This window comes from Schistocerca gregaria, chromosome 2, assembly GCF_023897955.1.
Source record: "Schistocerca gregaria isolate iqSchGreg1 chromosome 2, iqSchGreg1.2, whole genome shotgun sequence".
NCBI classification, from domain to species: domain Eukaryota; kingdom Metazoa; phylum Arthropoda; class Insecta; order Orthoptera; family Acrididae; genus Schistocerca; species Schistocerca gregaria.
In genome coordinates this window covers 758207372-758231314 of record NC_064921.1, presented here as the reverse complement: position 1 = coordinate 758231314, position 23943 = coordinate 758207372, and the positions used below count along the sequence as shown (strand labels likewise).

General features: G+C 43.8%; 1 protein-coding gene across 1 annotated transcript in view; it reads left to right on the top strand.

Moving 5' to 3' along the window:
• The first annotated feature begins 2178 nt into the window (after positions 1-2178).
• Positions 2179-23943, top strand: part of LOC126335962 (plectin) — a 532862-nt gene continuing 511097 nt past the window's right edge. The window contains exon 1 of the mRNA XM_049999438.1: positions 2179-2238. The gene's annotated coding sequence lies outside the window, so the exon portion shown is untranslated. The remainder of the gene's footprint in view (positions 2239-23943) is intronic.

Genomic DNA, 23943 nt, shown 5'->3' with positions numbered 1-23943 from the left:
CTAATCTGATTCTCTCAGTATCACCTGATTTAATTCAACTACATTCCATTACCTTCATTTTGCTTTTGTTGATGTTCAGCTTATCTCCTCCTTTCAGTACACTGGTCATTCCATTCAACTGCCTTTCCATCACCTTTGCTGTCTCTGACAGAATTACAATGTTAACAGCAAACCTCAAAGTTTTTATTTCTTCTCCCTGTACTTTAATTCACTCTCCAAATATTTCTATGGTTTCTTTTACTTCTTGTTCAGTGTACATAGTGCATAACATTGAGAATAAGCTACAACCATGTCTCAATTGCTTCTCAACCATCGCTTCCCTTTTGTGCCCCTCCATTCTTATAACTGCCATTTGGTTTCTGTACAAGTTGTAAATAGCCTTTTGCCCCCTGTATTTTACCCCTCCCACCTTCAGAGTTTCAATGAGAGTGTTCCAATCAACATTGTCAAAAGTGTTCTCTAAGTCTACAAATGCTGTAAATGTAGGTTTGCCTTTCCTTAACCCATCTGCTAAGATAAATTGTACGGTCACTATAGCCTCATGTGTTCCTATATTTCACCAGAATCCAAACTGGTCTTCATCAGGGTCAGGTTCTACCAGTTTTTCTATTCTTCTGTGAAGATTTTTTTTAACAGCTTTCTTTGGAATAGGAATTATTATATTCTTCCTGAAGTCTGAGGGTATTTTACCTGTCTCATGCATGTTGCACACCAGATGGAAGAGTTCTGTCAAGGATGACTCTCCCAAGGCTATCAGTAATTCTGGTGGATTGTCGTCTACTCCTGGGGCCTTGATTCAACTTAGGTATTTCAATGCTCTGCCTAATTCTTCTCACAGTATCAGATCTCCCACCTCACCTTAATCTACATCCTCTTCCATTTCTATAACACTGCCTTAATTTCCTCTTAGATACTCCTTCCACCTTTCAGCTTCCCTTCTTTGTTTGGGGCTGGTTTCCCATCTGGGCTCTTGATATTCATACAGCTGCTTCTCTTTTCCCCAAAGTCCCCTTTAATTTTTCTGTATGTGGCACCTATCCATCTTTCCCATAGCGAAACATACTTTTAGATACGTATATTTGCCCTCTAACCATTCCTAATTAGCCATCTTGCAGTTGCTGTCAGTCTCTTTATATTCCCTTTCACCTGCTTAATTTTCTATGTGCTAATTACATAGTTGAATTTATTGCATACATCTTCATGTAATAGATTTATTAGTAGGCCTACAACCTTATCTTTAATTTATCCAATATTACACTTACAAATTGTGCAAAACTGTTATTTATTCATAGTGGCTTCAGCTGGATTAGCAGGACTTCTTACAACTAACTATGTAGTAAACAGTGAACACATTAATCACTTTTATTATGTACAAAACAAAACAAGTTTCCTGTTATAGAGGTACCATACTTTTTTAGGGGGTGGGGAGTGTTGTGAAGGTCCTCACAATCACATTCCAACCGCATTTTCTTCTGCAACACGAGCTGTGCTTATGAATCCGTCAAATATCTCCATCACTGTACGGTGTATAGATAAGTAATGATATATAATCCTAAATAAATATACGAAATACTTGTCACAATATAAGGCTCAAAGCGAGTAAATCACATGATAAATGCCCATATTCACGATTTCGCTAAAGAATTTCACATTTTATGTGAATAAAGGATCGGCGTCACCCAATACATGTGTCTTTTCTTTGCCCACAATAAACGTGCAAGTATAGGATGTGTCTACAAATCTCGACGTGTAAGTTGTTACGATGAATTGTTCAGAAGAAGCCTTAATTATAGCACTGTGTGTCAACGATGTGTAGGCTATCATTAATTAGTACGCCTGGTTCTTCACGTCCTTGGAATAGATAGGACAACCTTAATTCTCATGTTAATATACATAAATCGTTGGTTCACGCTTCGCTGGAGAAATTCTCTCACTGTAATTAATGTCTGTTTGCTAGCACAACTACATGACGATTATTAGCAAAACAGGGAAATGGAAAAAAAGATAAATCGTTGGTCACAGAGCTTCCGCATTTTTTTCAAAAAGTTCAATGTGATATTCCTTTTGTTTTATATTGTGACAGATCGAGAAAGGATTCGTGTAGTGGCAGCGCTGAATTTTTCGCGAAATATCGATGTTGTGCTTTGTTTTGACTGTGCAACTGTATTTCTTTTTGAGCTCTTTGCCCATCCAGCTGATTTTGGCAGGCCCCCAGAATTGACAACACAAAAACGAAAGGTAAGAAGGCGCCAAAATTAGTTTGTTAGATACCTTTCCTTGCGTATTGAAACTGTACCGACCATCCATTATGAGAAAAAATCACTAGCGTGCACAATGTTGTTTGCAGTGAAAGATCAGCAACGATTAGTCACAATGACATTCGATCGGTTTAGATGACAGACAGCTGTAGACAGTACGTTAGTATTAGTTGCTTGTGTTATTATTTAGAAATGAATTACACCATTCTACACAGTAGTTCATATACTGTGGCCGAAATAAAATTATTTCCCAGACAGTAAAATTATCACAGGCTTGAAGTACAAAGGACGAAAAATGAGGACTTCTGAAGAGAAATTTTTACAGTACGGTAGACCTGTGTTGTCTGCAACACAGTTTCTGCGTATAACATTTTGTTGCCCTGTAAAATTTTGTTGACGACTCAGTTTTTAGATGTGTATCGCCTGTGAATTATTGAGGAAACGGACGCTTCCGCTGGCTTTAGATAATTCGTTTCAATACACATCGCGCTGTTTCGCGGGCACACTTGGTTTATGACGACATCCACTTTGTCTACCCCGTATAGCAGTGGTTATTGAAATTTCATTAACGCATGTGTTATAGTGTTCTATATCATACTAGACCTAAAAATGAACAAAGCTGTGCAATTAGTCTGAGAATATCAGAATCGAATGCTTGGAGATATTTTATGTGATTAGATATATTCAACTCGGGTAGGGACGGGGTGGGGGGCTAAAACACACACTATGAAAGTGTTCAGTTTCTTCTAAAATTGCTTTTGTTGTTAGTGTAAACATTGATATGATACTAAACTCTGTTGTTTCAGGGTTTAACAGCTTTAGACAGCAGTGTCCAATATTTGTTGCTGTCGATGACACGTGGTAATGATTTTTTATTCAGATTTTTAACGAAGATTGCCCACTATGAGTGAAGTAATCACTTGGTCATTATCGCGTGGTACTAACAAGTGCGCGTAAAACTTTTCACCAACTGCGTCGCTAATTTGATTACAGATATGCTACCAATTGCTGTACATTTTAATGCAGGTAGAGGAATGTTATATTTGTACCGTCTTTCAGTGACACACGTCAACGGAACAAAAACTACATTGTTTCCCACTTTTGTATAACTGCGAAGGAAAACACGGTTCCTCAAGTGCTATAATTTTTTAGGGGCCGTAATCGTAGTTTTGTTCGTGGGTATTGACTGTTCACTAAATGTGTGTCTATTGTTTACTGCTGTTTTCAGCCGCGTCACTTTTACAGATGATAGAATTACCTATAATGCTACATAAATATTCAATCAGACCTTGATAAGATTTCAACGTGGTGGAGAGATTGGCAACTTTCTCTAAATGTTCAGACACGAAAAACTTTGCGCTTCACAAAACGAAAAAACCTAGTATCCTATGACTATAACGTTCCACATCCACGAGGATCATCTCAACACGGATCTATGGAACGAAAAACTAATCTCAATGAGTCGCTGTTGCAATCGGCCAGCGCATACAAATATTTGGCTGTAAAACTTTGTAGGGATATGAAATGGAACGATAACATAGTTTCAGGCGTGGGTAAAACAGGTGGTAGATTTCAGCTGATTGGTAGAATACTGGGGAAGTGCAATCAGTCTACAAGAGAGATGGCTTACAAATTCGTGCGACCCATTCTAAAATATTGCTCAAGTGTGTGGGACGTGCCATATCGGCCTAACAGGGGATATTGAACATATACAGGGAAGGACAGCACGCGTGGTCACATGTTTGTTTAATCCACGGGAGTGTCACAGAGATACTGAAGGAACTGAACTAGCATTCTCTTGAAGACAGACATAAACTCACTCGAAAAAGTCTGCCAACAAATTTTCAAGAACCAGCTGTAAATGATTACTCTAGGGATACACCACACACATTAAAAAAAGTTTTGCATCACATCACTTCCAAGAATGGCAGTATTCGTCGTGGCATACTATCCACAAGTTTATCAAGGGACTGTTGGACCAGACTGGTCCACTCCTCAACGGCGATTCGGCGTTAATCCTTCAGAGTGGTTGGTGGGTCACGTCGTCCATAAACAGCCCTTGTCAGTCTATTCCTGGAATGTTCGATAGGGTTCACGTCTGGAGAACATGGTGGCCACTTTAGTCGAACGATGTCGTTATCCCGAAGGGAGTCATTCACACAATGTGCACAGTGGGGGTGCGTATTGTCGTCCAGGAAGACGAATGCCTCGCCAATATGCTGCCGGTATGGTTGCACTATCGATCGGAGAATTGCATTCACACATCGTACAGCCGTTTCGGCGCCTTCCATGACCACCAGCGGAGTACGTGGGCCCCACATAATGCCACCCCAAAACCGCAGGGAACCTCCAACTTGCTACACTCGCTGGACAGTGTGCCTAAGGCGTTCGGCCTGACCGGGTTGCCTCCAAACACGACTTCGACGATTGTCTGGTTGAAGGCATAAACGATACTCATCGGCGAAGAGAACGTGATGTCAATCCTGAGCGGTCCATTTGGCATGTTGTCGGGTCCATCTGTAACGTGCTGCACGGTGTCGTGTTTGCAAAGATGGACCTCGCCATGGACATCGGGAGTGAAGTTGAGCATCATGCAGCCTATTGCGCACAGTTAGAGTCGTAACACGACGTCCTGTGGCTTCACGAAAAGCATATTCCTCGAGCTATGCTATGGGGTGGAATAGGACGCCCCTCAATAGATCAGGGGTGCACTGCACACAGGAGCAGCTACATGGGTAGCACAGTACATGTGGCGTGCACATGGTGTTTTTTTTTTTTTTTTTGTTCAACGTTAGGTTCGTCCCCATGGGAACGAACCGTCGGTCTGAAAAATTACCAGTTCATGTCACTGATGTGGGTGTGCCAACTGTAAAAATTGTTAGTTCGCCTAAACAGGCCATTCCAAATGATTTAAATATGCTTAATCACCTGTTAGTAAATTGTCGAAGTGTCTGTAGCAAGATCCCCGAGTTACTCTCCGAAATAAACAGTAGCAATGCCAATATTGTATTAGGTACCGAAAGCTGGTTGAAACCAGACATAAAAAGCAGTGAAATTTTGAACTCTGATTGGACAATGTATAGGAAGGATAGGACTGATGCCACGGGAGGTGGTGTGCTCATTGCAGTTAAAAGCTGCTTAAACGCAGTTGAGATCGATATTGGGTCGGAATGTGAAATAGTCTGGATAAAGCTGTCAATCAGACAAGGATGGCATTAGGTATCTTGGCGACAAAGAGACCTGATCTTTTTGAGGAAGTTAATCTAGATGAAGGTATTAGCGACCTTAAATGGCGTTGTGGCTTCTATGTCAGTGGAAGTTGAAAAAAGACCAAAGAAACAGTGTAGAATTTTCTTATTTGGGAAAACAAGAGTCATTAATGAATATCTTCATAGTCAGCTCCAAGCATTCACCGCGGGACACACAGATATTGAGAATCTTTGGTCGGAATTTAAAGGTATTGTCCACCATGTGCTAGAGAAGTACGTGCCTAACAAAAATATAGGGGAGGGAAAGGATCCACCTTGCCACAACAAACATATTAGGAAATTGCTTAGAAAGCAGAGAATTTTGCACAGCCGTTTTAAACGTAGTCACTGCCCCGCTGACAAACAGAAATTATGCTAAATGAAAGCAACTGTCAGAAGGACAATAAGAGATTCTTTTAACGAATTTGAAAGCAATATTTTATCTGCAGATTCTGAAAATATCCACCAAAAAATTTTGGTCGTACGTAAAATCTATGAACGCTACAAATAATTCAATACCTTCTCTTGCTGACAGTACGGGTAATGTAACTGATGATGTTAAACAGAAGGCCGAAATTCTAAACCTAGCTTTCAAAAACTCGTTTACGGTAGAGGACTACAGCATCATTCCCTCTTTCAACTATCGAAAAAACGCAGGTATGGCTGACATAGTGTTTAGTGTATCTGGGATTGTAAAACAGTAAAGTTCCTTAGACGCCGTCTGGCCCAGACGGCATCCCCATAAGATTATTTGTTGACTATGCTACAAATATAGCACCATTCTTATCTATCATCTATCAGAGGTCATTGGAACAGCGGAAAGTTCCAGTGGACTGGAAGAAGGCCCAGGTCATGACAATTTATAAAAAGTGTAGAAATCCGATGCACGTAATTACCGGCCAATTTCGCTGACATCAACTTGTTGTAGAATCATGGAACACATTTTGTGTTAAGACATAATGACCTTTCTAGACTCTAAGAACCCCGTCTGCAGAAACCAGCACGGTTTTAGGAAACAGCGATCATGCGAGACGCAGCTGATCCTCTTTGTGCATGATATACAACCGGCTCTAGATACCGGCTCCCAGGTTGATGCCATATTTGTCGACTTTCGAAAGGCGTTCGACTCAGTTCCGCACTGTCGCTTGCTCCAAAAAGTGCTTGCTTACGGTCTATCCGATGACATATGCGGTTGGATAGAAAGTTTTCTAACAGACAGGGAGCAGTATGTCGTCCTGAACGGGATGATTTCAACAGAAACAAGTGTAACTTCAGGTGTGCCCCAGGGCAGCGTAATAGGTCCGCTGCTTTTTACGATTTACATAAACAATCTGATTGAAGGTATTGACAACAGCATTAGACTGTTTGCCAATGATGCTGTAGTCTACAGGAAAGTAGTAAGACACGAAAGTTGTGAACAAATCAGTGAGGATTTGCAGAAAATAAATGCGTGGTGTATGACTGGCAGTTATCTCTCAATATTAGTAAGTGGAACCTACTGCGTATAACAAGGCGAAAATCCCCATTGATTAACGAGTACAAAATAAATACCTAGTCTTTGGAAGCAGTAACATCCGTCGAGTATCTGGATGTGATTATTTTTTTTTATTTTTTTTGTATTTATTTATTTATTTATTTAACCTAGCAAGATTAGGGCCATCAGGCCCTCTCTTACATCTAACCAGGCATTCTACTTATTTTACAGTCATATGTTTCAGTAGGCATGTTAAACTACATCTAATACAAAAAGTGAGATAAACAATTAGAAAGGTACACCTCGAAAAATGCATTATTGAAGAGAAAGATTTAAGATAGGAGTGCTGGCAGCAGGGAGTATGAGGGAGACTCATGGTGAAGGGAGGAGAAGAATAGAGAGACATGATGAAACATAATTAAGGAAAATATAAAGGAAAAGGAGACTGCGTGGCTAATAGAGATAGATGAAGAGGAAGGCATCTCAGCAGCAAGATACGAGACGCTAGCTTTGCTATTTGACAGATGAGAGGATTGGCCTTGCACATTAATTTTGTGGAGAATTTTATGCGGATGATAGTAGGAAATGCTTCAACTTCTTCTTAAAAGCCACAGGAGATTGAATTTTCCTCAAGGTAAGGGGCAGTTTGTTCCAGAGGCGGACAGCGGCAACTGAGAAGGAGTTTGCAAAAGTTTTTGTTTTGTGAGTGGGCACAGTTAGGATACCAGATAAGAGTGACCTCGTGTTTCGATTATGATGGCATGACAGGTTTTTAATCTCTGAAGCTAGGTACTGGGGTGCTTGCGCGATGAGGAGTCGGTGAAGTAGACATAGAGTGTGGTAGTCACGCAGTTTGTCTGGCCGCAGCCACCCTAGCTCGGAGTATGAAGCACTAACATGATCATATCGGCGAATGTTGCAGGTGTAACGCACACAGGCATTCATGGTTAGCTCTAGCCGTCTTTTGTTTTCACTACTCATGCCTTGTTGAATCACATCACAATAGTGGAGGTTCGGTAGAACGAGTGCTTGCACGAGCTGGCGTTTCAAGTCCTGTGGGAATATGTTCCGAAACTTTTTGAGAGCATAGAGACAAGCAGACGTCTTTCGGCACACTGCGACTGTATTCTCCGCCCAGTTGAGATGCTCGTCCAAAGTTACACCCAATTTCTTCACTGTTTTCTGATATGGTATTGGAGTACCTTCGAGCAGAATAGGAGGTAGCCGTTGGCGGAAATCTGAACTTATTAATTTCTGATGGGCTATTAAGATTACTTGCGTCTTTTTTGCATTTAATTTAAGCCCCAGATTTTTCGCCCATGTCACTACTGAAGACAGATCATCATTCATCAGAGCGATTGCAGTGTTTACGTCTTCAGGTCTGACGCTTAGGTAGAGCTGGAGGTCGTCGGCATAGAAATGATGTTTACAGGAGGACAAAACCGACGAAATATCGTTGACATATAAAGAAAACAAAAGTGGCCCTAAGACTGATCCTTGTGGCACTCCCCGAAGAAACATGTTTCCAGGAAGATTTTTCATTTGCGCAGACAACACATTGCTGTCTGTCTTTTAAGTAGCTTTCAAACCATCTCATTGCACTATCAGAGAAATTAAGCTGTTGCATTTTTCTGAGTAATATGTCAAAGTTAACAGTGTCAAAAGCTTTGCTGAAGTCCAGTAGCGTCAATATTGTTGCCTTTCGATTGTCGATGGCATATTTCAGGTCATCAGTTACTTTAATTAGAGCAGTGTTTGTGCTGTGATGTTTACGGAAACCGGATTGAAATTTGTCATATAGACTGAATTCATGCAAGTGTTCAGTGATTTGGTCATGAACAATATATTCCAGTGCTTTGGAAACAGCAGGCAGTATGCTAATTGGTCGGTAATCACTAGGCAGTTGCGGGTTTTCGACCTTAGGGATGGGTCGAATTATGCTTCTTTTCAATGCAGTGGGGTATATTCCGTTCATGAGGGAAATTATCTCAAATGGAATGATCAGATTACAAAAGTAACGGGTAAGGCGAACTCTAGATTGCGGTTTATTCGTAGAATCGTGAAGTGCTGCAGTTCTTCAACAAAGGAAATGGCTTACAATACGTTAGTTCGTCCAGTCTTAAGAGTATTATTCGTCTTTACGGGACCCTTACTACCAGTCGGGTCTGATTCAAGAGATTGAGAAGGTCCAAAGAAGAGTGGTAAGATTCGTGACTGGTACATGTAGCCATCGCGAGAGCGTTACAAATCTCATAGAAAGTTTGAAGTGGGACACACTTGCCGATAGACGGCGCTCTAAACGGAAGGGGCTGCTCACTAAATTCCGAAATCCGATCTTCACCGAGAATGTAGAGCATATATTATTACCACCAACTTTCAAATCGCGCAATGGTCACCATTCAAAGATAAGGGAAATTAGAGCTCGGACTGAGTCGTTCAGACAGTCGTTCTTCCCTCGTGCGATGCGCGAGTGGAACAGTGTGGGCAGGGGGGGGGGGGGGGGGGGGGACGGACAACATGACTTTGGCGCGAATTGTGCCCTCCACCACACGCCGCTTGGTGGCTATCGGAGTTTATATGCAGGTGTAGATTATTCAACGTGGTGACGTTGCTGTCAGGGTTCCTCCGGGCCATGATCCGTAGGTAGCGGTCATTCACTGCAGTAGTAGCTCTTGGGTGGCCTGAGCGAGGCACGTCATCGACAGTTCCAGTCTTTCTGTATTTCCTCCATATCCGAACAACATCGCTTTGGTTCTCTCCGAAACACCTGGACACTTCCCTTGTTGAGAGCCCTTCCTGGCACAAAGTAACAATTCGGACACGACCGAACCGCGGTATTGACGGTCTCGGTATGGTTGGACTGTAGGCAACACGAGTCGTGTACCTCTTTCCTGGTGGAAATGACTGGAACTGATCGGCTGTCGGACCCTCTCCGTCTAATAGGCGCTGCTCGTGCATGGTTCTTTACATTTTTGGGCGGGTTTGATGACATCTCTGAACAGTCAAGGAGACTGTGTCTGTGATACAATATCCACAGTCAACGCCCATTTTCAGCAGTACTGGGAACCTGGGTGATGCAAAACTTTTTCTTGATGTGTGTACAACCCCCTACGTGTTTTGAGTTTCTTCTGTCGGCTTACTTTGAAAGGTTGTGAAGTATTATCTTTACGCTGGTGTAAATGCTGTTGAGAAACCAATAAGCGAACACGTCTGGGAGTTAGTTGTTCTACAGTGGGTGAAGTTGGCCATGTATCGTAAACGTAAAATCCGTTCACAGGCTCTGGTGGGCCCCTTTGGTACCTATTGATCGCAGTGTAATCCTCTCCAGTGGCGTCATTTGGTGCAATGGCGAGGGGCGTGGGGGTCGCCACACCGCTATCTCGGCCACTGTCAGTTTTTGCGACCTGGAACCGCCACTATTCGGCAAAGTAGAATCCCATCTGGCATTACGAGACTGAGTGCGTCCTGGTTCAGTCTCCCCCACCCCCCTCCCTCGAGGAAAAATCCTTGTCAGTAACCGAGCGAGGTGGCGCAGTGGTTAGCACACTGGACTCGCATTCGGGAGGACGACGGTTCAATCCCGCGTCCGGCCATCCTGATTTAGGTTTTCCGTCATTTCCCTAAATCACTGCAGGCAAATGCCGGGATGGTTCCTTCGAAAGGGCACGGCCGATTTCCTTCCCCATCCTTCCCTAATCCGAGCTTGTGCTCCGTCTCGAATGACTTCGTTGTCGACAGGACGTTAAACGCTAATCTCCTCCTCCTTCTCACTACCGGGAATCCAACCCGGGACCTGTGCGTGGCAGCCAGCTACGCTGACAACTCAACCACGACGGAGGCGGACTTGAACATGAATCACGTGACCAAAATGAATGTCGTTCTGTTGCGGGGTGTTCGCTCTTGAGAAACTTAGGGAGATATTAAAACTGTAGAAATGTTTTATTGCCTCACTTGCGCAGTAAAAGTTAAACCTTGTTTCGGATGTCAAGCATTCAGTCTCACTTTTCGATTATCAGTTAGGCTACCGTTTTGTCAATGTCTCGGCACATACAAAGCTGGGCGCTAAATAAATTTCGTGCACGTGAGATTATACGTCATCTGAATAACCAGACCATTCGCTTTTCCTCAATGTTACCGTGGCTAATATTACATAGATTGAAACAAGTATCAAACCCGGATTTCTGCCCTTCTTTGTGAAAGGCAATAGCTGGATTTGGTCTACTTCTACATAAATACCCCACAATCCACCCTACTGCGCATGGCGGAGGGTACCCCGTCATTTCTTTTCCGGTTCGAGTCACAAATAGAGCGAGGGGGAAAAAAAAAGGTTCAAATGGCTCTGAGCACTAAGGGACTCAACATCTGAGGTCATCAGTCCCCTAGAACTTAGAACTACTTAAACCTAACTAACCTAAGGACATCACACACATCCATGCCCGAGGCAGGATTCGAACCTGCGACCGTAGCGGTCGCGTAGTTGCGGACTGGAGAGCCTAGAACCGCTCGACCACCACGGCCGGCTTCATGTGTGTTAACTTACATTTTTCTACATTCAGAGTTAGCTGGCAATTATCACACTAACTAGAAATTTTGTCTAAGTCTTCTTGTTTCCACAATACGTCAGAGTGTGTTCTATCTTTCAGGAAGCTCATATCTCTGTTTTTCGCTCAGTAAAGAACTGATGGAAACTATTGAACCTGTTGTGGAAGACAACAAATCTGTGTCTTCTACAAGTTAGGTACAACTACGATCTTTTTGAAGCACGTTCGTCACAAAATAAATTTGCTTCGAATGAACGCGGAACGCCAGAAACGTGACATAGTTCGCAGTCTGCGTTAGATTTCAGTCATCACGATCAAGCTAAATTGCTGAGAAAAGGACAAGCATTCGATCGATGAAAAGACCAGGTTGCTAATCAGGCATAACCAGGATTTGATACTGGGCCGGGCAACTTATCCCGGCATAATACACACCTGAGAATGTCATAGCCTCGTAATTGGTCTAAAAAGTTTTCGTTAACCAGATGTGAGAACAGGTGGAAACCATCTGATAAATAGTACAGCTGTTCCAATTAACATTTCAAAACTCTGATTTTCCCCATCTACAAAGTGCCTCCGTATTATGATGCAATGTCCTTGTTTCTCTACTGACTGGCTAAAACGCTGTGCCCGACCGGGACTCCAGCCTGGGACCTTTGCCCTTCGCGAGGAAGTGCCCCACTAGACTCACTTCCGCCAGTACCTCGTCTCACTAAACGTGCTTGGATAGCACAGTCGGTAGAACACTTGCCCGCCAAAAGCAAAGGTCGGAGGTGGGAGTTGCAGCCCAGTACACAGGCTTAATTCGCTAGCAAGTTTCAGATCAGTGCACACTAAGCTGCAGTGTCAGAAATCATCCTTAAAATGATTATCTTTCTTTTACATTCAGCAATCCTTCATTCAGTTGGCCCAGAAGATAAGTGTGTTTTCGCTGCATCCTGCTTTAACCTATGAATGGATGAAGGAAAGGTAGTCAATGATAGCAATTCCCTTGTAATCCTAGAACAGAATCTTTCTAGAAATTAAATACACTTCGCTTCTTTCGGAGCAGGGACATCAGCTTTCCGCTGCCACGTTTGTTGCAGTTTCTTTTCTGGCGTGAGTTGGCTGACCTACGTCGCGTCCATACTGACAAGATCGGCGCACCGCATCATATGGATTATTTTGTTTAAAACAGTCCAAGCATGTCTTAGAAATAGGGTTCCATGCGTGTTGTTGGCCTGCATTAAATAATAGCGAATTCCATCATATATACTGCTGTCTGATAATTAATTCTTAACGTAAAATGTGCTCCGTCTTTCTTCTGATAACAAAGGGTGATTCCGGGTTGGTTCCTTTGAAAAACAACACGGTCGATTTCTTACCCCCATCTTTTCCCTATCTGGCAAGGAGACTGCACCTAGTTCTCATCACCGATTTCGTCCAAATTTATGGTATATACAGGTGTTGCCCAGATACGAAAGTGCCAAGTGCGAAGTTAAGATGGCCAAGCGATTAGCAAAATTAGAATTTTTGTCGCGGATCGGGCGAGACATGCGACATTTACGTTAGTGAAATCTCTAAGCAGCGTTTGGCGCCGCAGAAAGAGTACAGAACAGTTATCAGTTTTGTACGGTCCAGTCGCTATATTGATCCTTTTTTTATTTCAACTTTTACGTTACTTACACTGCAAGTAAACTTAAATAATGCTCACTGTATTGTATTCATTGGTATATTCATAAAAGGCTTGAAAATAAAGAACAAACAAAAATTCGGGGCTGCAAATTTTCAATAACGGAAACTTCCAGGCAGATTAAATCTATTGACGGATGGAGACTCGAGCTTGGGGCCTGTCCCTTTCGCGGGCAAGTGCTGTACCGACGGAGTTAGCCGAGCAAAACTCATGACCCGTCCTCGCAGCCTTTTTTCCAATAAATGGTTGTAATTAAAGCGTTCGGGCAAAAATGAGGCGTTTACAATGCGTGAAAAATGCCGAGAAAATTACTGACCCACCCCCCCTGTTTTTACGATTAGTATCATCCCAGCGCGTGTTAATCATCAACTATATAAAAGTATCTAATTTTGTACCAAGTTCTCGCGCACGCCTTACAACCTCATGCTAAAAATTTATTCGCAATCGAAAATTTTCGTATGCCCTTACTTTTCATGCCTTTTGTGAAAATATTGATACATACAGTATGTTTGACATTATTTCAGTTTACTAGCTATGTAAGTAACGTAAAAATTGAAATAAAAAAATCTTACATGTAGGGACTCGATACCACGATACTCGGATTACCGTTCTGTACTGTTTCCGCTGCTTAGAAATTACACTAACGTAAATGGGTCATGCCTCGCCCGGCCCGTGCCAAAAATGCTATTTTTTTCTACTCGCTTGGCGATCTGGAGCTCCTACTTTTGTCACTTTCATTTCTTGCCAAACTGCATACCTCTTAAATTTGGACGACGATGATGATGATGTTTGGACTGTGGAGCGCTCAACTGCGCGGTTATCAGCGCCCTTACAAATTCCCAACTTTTCTCAGTTCAATTTTGCCACATGCATGAACGATGGTGAAATGATGAGGACAACACAAACACCGAGCCATCTCGAGGCAGGTGAAAATCCATGACCCCGCTGGGAATCAAACCCGGGACCCAGTGCTCGGGAAGCGAGAACGCGACCGCGAGACCACGAGCTGCGGACAAATTTGGACGAAATCGGCGATGACTGGCTGGTGCGGTCCTCTTGTAAGCTGTGCTGCATGTCTAAACATCTCATTGTCGACGGGACGTGACGCCCAAATTTTCCTCGCCTTCCCTCCGATATGCCTGTGCAGTCAGCATTTCGTACACGTACGACTGGAGATTGTGAAATACTGTACGGTAAACTTACTACTCCGTGGTAGGGGTTTCTGACTTAGTTTCATCCTCAACATTGGTGCGTCGTCCACGATGGAGTCAAGCTTCTCAACAACCGAAAATGCGGGCACTAGCTCATTATAACCTTTACTAACTCTGTAAGAATTTCCATTCCCGACAAACAGTACAGAATGAATAATTTTGTTACGGTACCGTTTTCCAGTTTATTGGTTTAAAACATGAAAAATCCGACTCCTTTAAAAATCGTATAAAACTATTAAAAAGATCATATTAGAGTTTAAATTATTGTTTAACTTGTATCAATAAAACAAAACAAAATTTCTGTAATATTTACGCCATATTTGCACTAATTCGAGAAATATTATCTGTACCCTACTCCAACGATGCATGAGATTTACTTAGCTTTTACAGTGCTACGATTTCTATACTTTTGTTTTTTCACCTTGCAATACATTACATGTAACATAGAGACGAGAAAGATTTCCCGTCGCTCTGTTTTTCCAAACAGTTAGCCAGAACGTTGCCAGTTTACTCATATGTGAATTTACCTACGTGCCCCAGGCAGTTCCAAATATTGCTTATACGCGCGGTACACTCTTTTTGTGTAGAAGGCAGGATGAGGATTGAGACAGCTTCTCCCCCACTTTTCTGTAAGGATCTTTTAAACAGGAACATATTCGCCATTTATGTGCTCTGACGGGAACATTTTGCCTCCGGTAATAATCTGTACGCGCGATCCTCGCTGCAATCCATGGGTCGGCGCTACTGAGGCGAACGCCTATTTTCGGCACTCCATGTTTATAAAACTTCTTGGCAAAATAGATACTTTGTCGCTAGTCGATACAATTCTTACGGTTCGCTGAAGGTCAACAAACGGCGGTGGGGTTGCCTACACTTAGCCGGTACGATATTTCAGTACACCACCTCCCGTAAGACGACAACACTACTACTATTCAGCTGCTTCTGACAACAATAACACTTACTCACTTGGCACTCTCAGCTCCTGAAAATCGATTCTTTGATTATCCTCCACCTGTGCGAGCAAAGTACCGTACCATTATCTCACAGTAAGGGACTGTGGATCCCTTTCAGATGGATCACTCCTATTTCGGACCGGTATTTGTGCTGATGTCGTAGGCATCTAATCGGTATCAAGAGTAGTTCATGAACTGTGCAACATTGGGACAGATAAACAGTAAACGTTTTGACACGGAATTCACTTTTCGAGGCATTGAACATGCGCACTTAGTGAACGGCTTCATACGGAAGGCAGCAATCAAGCGAATGGTGCACTCCTCACACAGTGAATGACACCAGATGGCCGTCACCGAAGATTGTGAAAGGTTGATCAGTTCGATGTCTCTACCACCTTGTGGACAGCACACCAGGGAGTATCGACACACATAACAAAACACAAGGTGGAGCAAAACGGTGTTGAATGATATGCAGCAGCAGACCTTGATTTCAAAGATGATTGATGCAAAGATGTGAAATTTCGGACCTATTGGTTTTGTTGTAGTTACCGTTTCAACAGTGCAGACTTTTATCTGCTGGTTTTCCATTTTTAGATTTTCCAAATTTACAGAATGGTCAAAATAAAACTGACCCGAAAAATATTAACAATATGACTGACATGCGATTGACCCTTGTTAATGAACACCACAGAAGGTACTGGAAACGGTTAGCGTTAAAGATGACGCAGCGCTGTGCTGATTTATAAAACTGTGAGAGCCACGTTATCAACCCTGCCCTGGAGGGTAGCAGCATTAGCGTTTTCAGTGTGTCCCGCAGGTGAGAGTCACAGGGAGAGACGTCAGGCAGTAGAGATGGCCACGAGACTCAGAATGCTGTAGATACCAGCAGCAACGTAGATGCCGTGTTACTTTACTTCCGTTAAGGCATTTGACACAGTTCCGCACTGCTGCCTTGTTAACAAAATATAAGCGTACAGGATATCAGGTCAACTTCATGACTGGACTGAACAGTGTCTGTTTGTCAAACAGAACACATCGAATGATTCTCATTAGACAGAAGTCTTCAGACTTAAAAGTGACTTCCTGCTTACCAGAGGGAGTGGTGTAGGTCCATTACTTCTCACAATACACACACACACACACACACACACACACACACACACACACACACACACACACACACACCGAGGAGCCAAATAAAATGGTACAGCTGCCTAATATCGTGTAGGGTCGTGTAGGGCTCCCATGAGCACGCAGAAGTACCGCAGCACGACGTCGCATGGAATCGAATAATATATGAAGTAGTGTTGGAGGAAATTGACACCATCAATCCTGTCCACAAATCCGTAAGAGTACGGGGGAGTGGAGATCTCTTCTGAGCAGCACGCTGTAAGGCATCCCAGATAAGTTCAATAATGTTAATGTCTGGCCAGTTTGCTGGCCAGCGAAGTGTTTAGGCTCAGAAGAGTTTTCCTGGAGCCACTCTGTAGCAATTCATGACGTGTGGGGTGTCGCATTGTTCTGCTGGAATTGCCCAAGTCCGTCGAAATGCGCAATGGTCATGAATGGATGTTTACATGCGTGTCACCTCTCAGAGTCATATCTAGACATATCAGGGGTCACATATCACTCCAACTGCACACGCCCCACAGCTCTACAGAGCCTCCACTAGCGTGAACAGTCCCCTGCTGACATTCAGGGTCCATGGATTCAAGAGGTTGTCTCCATACCTGTACACGTCCACCCGCTCGATACAATTTGAAGCGAGACTCGTCCGACCAGGCAACATGTTTCCAGTCATCAACAGTCCAATGTCGGTGTTGACGGGCCCACGCGAGGCATAAAGCTTTGTGTCGCGCAGTCATCAAGGGAACACGACTAGTGGGCCTTCAGCTTTGAAAGCCCGTGTCGATGATGTTTCGTTTAATGGTTCGCACACTGACACTTGTCGATCGCCCAGCATTGAAATCTGCAGCAATTTGCAGAAGTCGTTGGTCCCGTTCTTGCAGGATCTGTTTCCGGCAGCAGCCTTGTCGGAGATGTGATGTTTTACCAGATTCCTGATACTCTCGGTATACTCGTGAGATAGTCGCACGGCAAAGTCCCCACTTCGTTGCTACCTCCGAGATGCTATGTCCGAGTGCTCATGGTCCGACTATAACACCACGTTCTAACTCACTTAAATCTTGATAAACTGACATTGTAGCAACAGTAACCGATGTAGCACTGCGCCAGACATTTGTCTTATATTGGCGTTGCCTACCGCAGCAGCGTATTCCGCAGATTCGTATTCTGTCTGTTTACTTACTCCTGTATTTGAATACGCATGTCTATACCAGTTTCTTTGGGGCTTCAGTGTATATGATACAGTAGACAACTTTGGAAGTCACCTGAGACTTTTCGCAAATGATGTTGTCGTATACAGAAAAGCCGCAACGCTATAAAATTGCAGCGAAATGCAGGAAGGCCTGCAGAGGATTGACGCTTGTTGCAAGAGTGGCAACTGACCTTCAGCATAAACAAATATAACGTATTGCGCAGGCATAGACAGAAAGAAAATTTGCTGTATGATTGAACGTTCACAAAACAATCACTGGAAGGGGTTACTTCCATAAAATATTTAACAACATATTTAACGGATCGATTTAAAGTGAAACGACCACATAAAACTAATAGCAGAAAAGGTAGGTGACAGACTGAGATACAATTGAAGAATCCTCAGCAAATGTAGTCCATCAGTAGGGGAGGTGGCCTGCAAGAACCTCGTTCAACCAGTACTTGAATATTGCTCATCAGTATCGGATCCGCGGTAGATGCGATTCGTAGAGGAATGGAGAAGATCCAAAGAAGAACAGCGCGTTTTGTTACATGTTTATTTAGTAAACGCGAAAGCGTCTCGGAGATGCTCAGCCAAATCTAGTGGCAGACGCTGCAAGAGAGGCATTCTGCGCCACGGTGTTGTTTTGCTGTTAAGATTCTGAAAGGGTACGTTCCTAGAAAAGGTAACAAAGATATCGCTTTCTTTTACGTATATCTCGCGCAAAGACCGTGAAGATAAAAGTACAGGGATTGAAGCCCACACGGAGGATTATCTGCAATGTTCGTTCCCGCGAACCATTCGCTACTGGGACAGGAAAGGGTGGAGTGACAGTGGTACCCAAAATACCCCCCGCCACACATACCATTCATTCGTTAAAAAGTTGTCAGAGTGGCATGTGCTTTTGCTCCATCTTGCTGAAAATATCCATACAGTCGTTGGCATTCTGTGGGCTGATCCACACACGTATTAAACAGTTTTTGGACATACCGGTTAGCATTGACAGTTTGACGTGTTACGATGTGGACCTCGGACACTTCGCACCAAACACCAATCCTGAGGTCATGCAACGGCTCTTCAAATCACTGACGACGGTTTTCTGGTGCATAACGGTTCATGTTCTGTGAGTTCACATACCCTGGCAAGCTTAACCGGCCTCTTCCGAAGAAAAGAAAAACTGAGGATCCAAAGCCTCGATTCCACTTTACTCAGAAACCACCGGCAGAACTCAGCACGCGAAAGTTCGCCTGGACTCTTCAACTCGTGCACAACAGTAAATTTGTAAGGATACAGAGGCATGGTGTTTCGACGCGACGATCTCGTATTTCCAAATTGCACAGATAAACGGCGTTGAGATTTCGTCGGACTTTCATCCAGGCTTTCCTTCATCCGACGAATGTTGTCTGTTGTTCGAACTCTTTTCAGAAAGTTTAGGCTTTGGTCCGGTAGCCTGATTAACGCCATTTTACTGCTAAGTTTTGTACTGCAGTTTTTACTGACGGCTTTGCCAAAACACTTCGTCTTAAGCTCTTGCACAGTTCCGAATACATTTACCACTTATTATGCGTCATATAACACTCGCCCCCCCCCCCTTCCTCCCCCCCCCCCCCCCCCCCCCCCCATGAACCATGGACCTTGCCGTTGGTGGGAAGTCTTGCGTGCCTCAGCGATACAGATGGCCGTACCGTATGTGTAACCACTACGGAGGGGTATCTGTTGAGAGGCCAGACAAACGTGTGGTTCCTGAAGAGGGGCAACAGCCTTTTCAGTGGTTGCAAGGGCAACAGTCTGGATGATTGACTGATCCGGCCTTGTAACAATAACCAAAACGGCCTTGCTGTCCTGGTACTGCGAACGGTTGAAAGCAAGGGGAAACTACGGCATAATTTTTCCCGAGGGCATGCAGCTTTACTGTATGATTAAATGATGATGGCGTCCTCTTGGGTAAAATATTCCGGAGGTAAAATTGTCCCCCAATCTGATCTCCGGGCTGGGACAACTCAAGAGGATGTCGTTATCACGAGAAAGAAAACTGGTGTTCTACGGATCGGAGCGTGGAATGTTAGATCCCTTAAAATCGGGCAGGTAGGTTAGAAAATTTAAAAAGGGATAGGTTAAAGTTAGATATAGTGGGAATTAGTGATGTTCGGTGGCAGGAGGAACAAGACTTTTGGTCAGGTGAATACAGGGCTATAAACACAAAATCAAATAGGGGTAATGCAGGAGTTGGTTTAATAATGAATAGGAAAATAGGAATGCGGGTAAGCTACTACAAACAGCATAGTGAACGCATTATTGTGGCCAAGATAGATACGAAGCCAACAACTACTACAGTAGTACAAGTTTATATGCCAACTAGCTCTGCAGATGACGAAGAAATTGAAGAAATGTATGATGAAATAAAAGAAATTATTCAGATAGTGAAGGGTGCCGAAAATTTAATAGTCATGGGTGACTGGAATTCGGTAGTAGGAAAAGAGAGAGAAGGAAACGTAGTAGGTGAATATGGACTGGGGCAAAGAAATGAAAGAGGAATCCGCCTGGTAGAATTTTGCACAGAGCACAACTTAATCATAGCTAACACTTGGTTCAAGAATCATAAAAGAAGGCTATATACATGGAAGAAGCCTGGAGATACTGACAGGTTTCAGATAGATTATATAATGGTAAGACAGAGATTTAGGAACCAGGTTTTAAATTGTAAGACATTTCCAGGGGCAGATGTGGACTCTGACCACAATCTATTGCTTATGAACTGTAGATTAAAACTGAAGAAACTGCAAAAAGGTGGGAATTTAAGGAGATGGGACCTCGATAAACTAAAAGAACCAGAGGTTATACAGAGTTTCAGGGAGAGCATAAGGGAGCAATTGACAGAAATGGGCGAAAGAAATACAGTAGAAGAAGAATGGGTAGCTTTGAGGGATGAAGTAGTGAAGGCAGCAGAGGATCAAGTAGGTAAAAAGACGAAGGCTAGTAGAAACCCTTGGGTAACATAAGAAATATTGAATTCAATTGATGAAAGGAGAAAATATAAAAATGCAGTAAATGAAGCAGGCAAAAAGGAATACAGACGTCTCAAAAATGAGATCGACAGGAAGTGCAAAATACACTCCTGGAAATTGAAATAAGAACACCGTGAATTCATTGTCCCAGGAAGGGGAAACTTTATTGACACATTCCTGGGGTCAGATACATCACATGATCACACTGACAGAACCACAGGCACATAGACACAGGCAACAGAGCATGCACAATGCCGGCACTAGTACAGTGTATATCCACCTTTCGCAGCAATGCAGGCTGCTATTCTCCCATGGAGACGATCGTAGAGATGCTGGATGTAGTCCTGTGGAACGGCTTGCCATGCCATTTCCACCTGGCGCCTCAGTTGGACCAGCGTTCGTGCTGGACGTGCAGACCGCGTGAGACGACGCTTCATCCAATCCCAAACATGCTCAATGGGGGACAGATCCGGAGATCTTGGTGGCCAGGGTAGTTGACTTACACCTTCTAGAGCACGTTGGGTGGCACGGGATACATGCGGACGTGCGTTGTCCTGTTGGAACAGCAAGTTCCCTTGCCGGTCTAGGAATGGTAGAACGATGGGTTCGATGACGGTTTGGATGTAACGTGCACTATTCAGTGTCCCCTCGACGATCACCAGTGTAAGAGATCGCTCCCCACACCATGATGCCGGGTGTTGGCCCTGTGTGCCTCGGCCGTATGCAGTCCTGATTGTGGCGCTCACCTGCACGGTGCCAAACACCAACACGACCATCATTGGCACCAAGGCAGAAGCGACTCTCATCGCTGAATACGACACGTCTCCATTCGTCCCTCCATACACGCCTGTCGCGACACCACTGGAGGCGGGCTGCACGATGTTGGGGCGTGAGCGGAAGACGGCCTAACGGTGTGCGGGACCGTAGCCCAGCATCATGGAGACGGTTGCGAATGGTCATCGCCGATACCCCAGGAGCAACAGTGTCCCTAATTTGCTGGGAAGTGGCGGTGCGGTCCCCTACGGCACTGCGTAGGATCCTACGGTCTTGGCGTGCATCCGTGCGTCGCTGCGGTCCGGTCCCAGGTCGACGGGCACGTGCACCTTCCGCCGACCACTGGCGACAACATCGATGTACTGTGTTAAAGACTGCGATGGAGCTCCGTATGCCACAGCAAACTGGCTGACACTGACGGCGGCGGTGCACAAATGCTGCGCAGCTAGCGCCATTCGACGGCCAACACCGCGGTTCCCGGTGTGTCTGTTGTGCCGTGCGTGTGATCATTGATTGTACAGCCCTCTCGCAGTGTCCGGAGCAAGTATGGTGGGTCTGACACACCGGTGTCAATGTGTTCGTTTTTCCATTTCCAGGAGTGTAGTTAAGCAGGCATGGCTAGACCACAAATGTAAGGATGTAGAGGCTTATCTCACTAGGTCTAAGATAGATACTGCCTACAGGAAAATTAAAGAGACCTTTGGAGATAAGAGAACCACTTGTATGAATATCAAGTGCTCAGATGGAAACCCAGTTCTAAGCAAAGAAGGAAAAGCAGAAAGGTGGAATGAGTATATAGAGGGCCTATACAAGGGCGATGTACTTGAGGACAATATTATTGAAATGGAAGAGGATGTAGATGAAGATGAAATGGGAGATACGATACTACGTGAAGAGTTTGACAGAGCACTGAAAGACCTGAGTCGAAACAAGGCCCCTGGAGTAGACAACATTCCATTGGAACTACTGACGGCCTTCAGTGAGCCAGTCCTGACAAAATTCTACCATCTAGTGAGCAAGATGTATGAGACAGGCGAAATACCCTCAGACTTCAAAAAGAATATAATAATTCCAATCCCAAAGAAAGCAGGTGTTGACAGATGTGAAAATTACCGAACTATCAGTTTAATAAGTCACAGCTGCAAAATACTAACGCGAATTCTTTACAGACTAATGGATAAACTAGAAGAAGCCGACCTCGGGGAAGATCAGTTTGGATTCCGTAGAAATGTTGGAACACTTGAGGCAATACTGACCCTACAGCTTATCTTAGAAGCTAGATTAAGGAAGGGCAAACCTACGTTTCTAGCATTTGTAGACTTAGAGAAAGCTTTTGACAATGTTGACTGGAATACTCTCTTTCAAATTCTGAAGGTGGTAGGGGTAAAATACAGGGAGCGAAAGGCTATTTACAATTTGTACAGAAACCAGATGGCAGTTATAAGAGTCGAGGGACATGAAAGGGAGGCAGTGGTTGGGAAGGGAGTGAGACAGGGTTGTAGTCTCTCCCCGATGTTATTCCATCTGTATATTGAGCAAGCAGTAAAGGAATCAAAAGAAAAATTCGGAGTATGTATTAAAATCCATGGAGAAGAAATAAAAACCTTGAGGTTCGCCGATGACATCGTAATTCTGTCAGAGACAGCAAAGGACTTGGAAGAGCAATTGAATGGAATGGATAGTGTCTTGAAAGGAGGATATAAGATGAACATCAACGAAAGCAAAACGAGAATAATGGAATGTAGTCGAATTAAGTCTGGCGATGCTGAGAGAATTAGTTTAGGAAATGAGACACTTAAAGTAATAAATGAGTTTTGCTATTTGGGGAGCAAAATAACTGATGATGGTCGAAGTAGAGAGGATATAAAATGTAGACTGTCAATGGCAAGGAAAGCGTTTCTGAAGAAGAGAAATTTGTTAACATCGAGTATAGATTTAAGTGTCAGGAAGTCATTTCTGAAAGTATTTGTGTGGAGTGTATGGAAGTGAAACATGGACGATAGCTAGTTTGGACAAGAAGAGAATAGAAGCTTTGAAATGTGGTGCTACAGGGGAATGTTGAAGAATCGGTGGGTAGATCACGTAACTAATGAGGAGGTATTGAATAGGATTGGGGAGAAGAGAAGTTTGTGGCACAACTTGACCAGAAGAAGGGATCGGTTGGTAGGACATGTCCTGAGGCATCAAGGGATCACCAGTTTAGTATTGGAGGGCAGCGTGAAGGGTAAAAATCGTAGAGGGAGATCAAGAGATGACTACACTAAGCAGATTCAGAAGGATGTGGATTGCAGTAGGTACTGGGAGATGAAGAAGCTTGCACAGGTTAGAGTAGCATGGAGAGCTGCATCAAACCAGTCTCAGGACTGAAGACCACAACAACAACAAACACTCGACAATGAACACGCGCTGCTTTGTCGTGAGTACCATGTTGCGTTGCATGTATGCTCCTCTCAGTCAAACGTAATAACAGGGCGAAGAACTCGGGCCGCTATC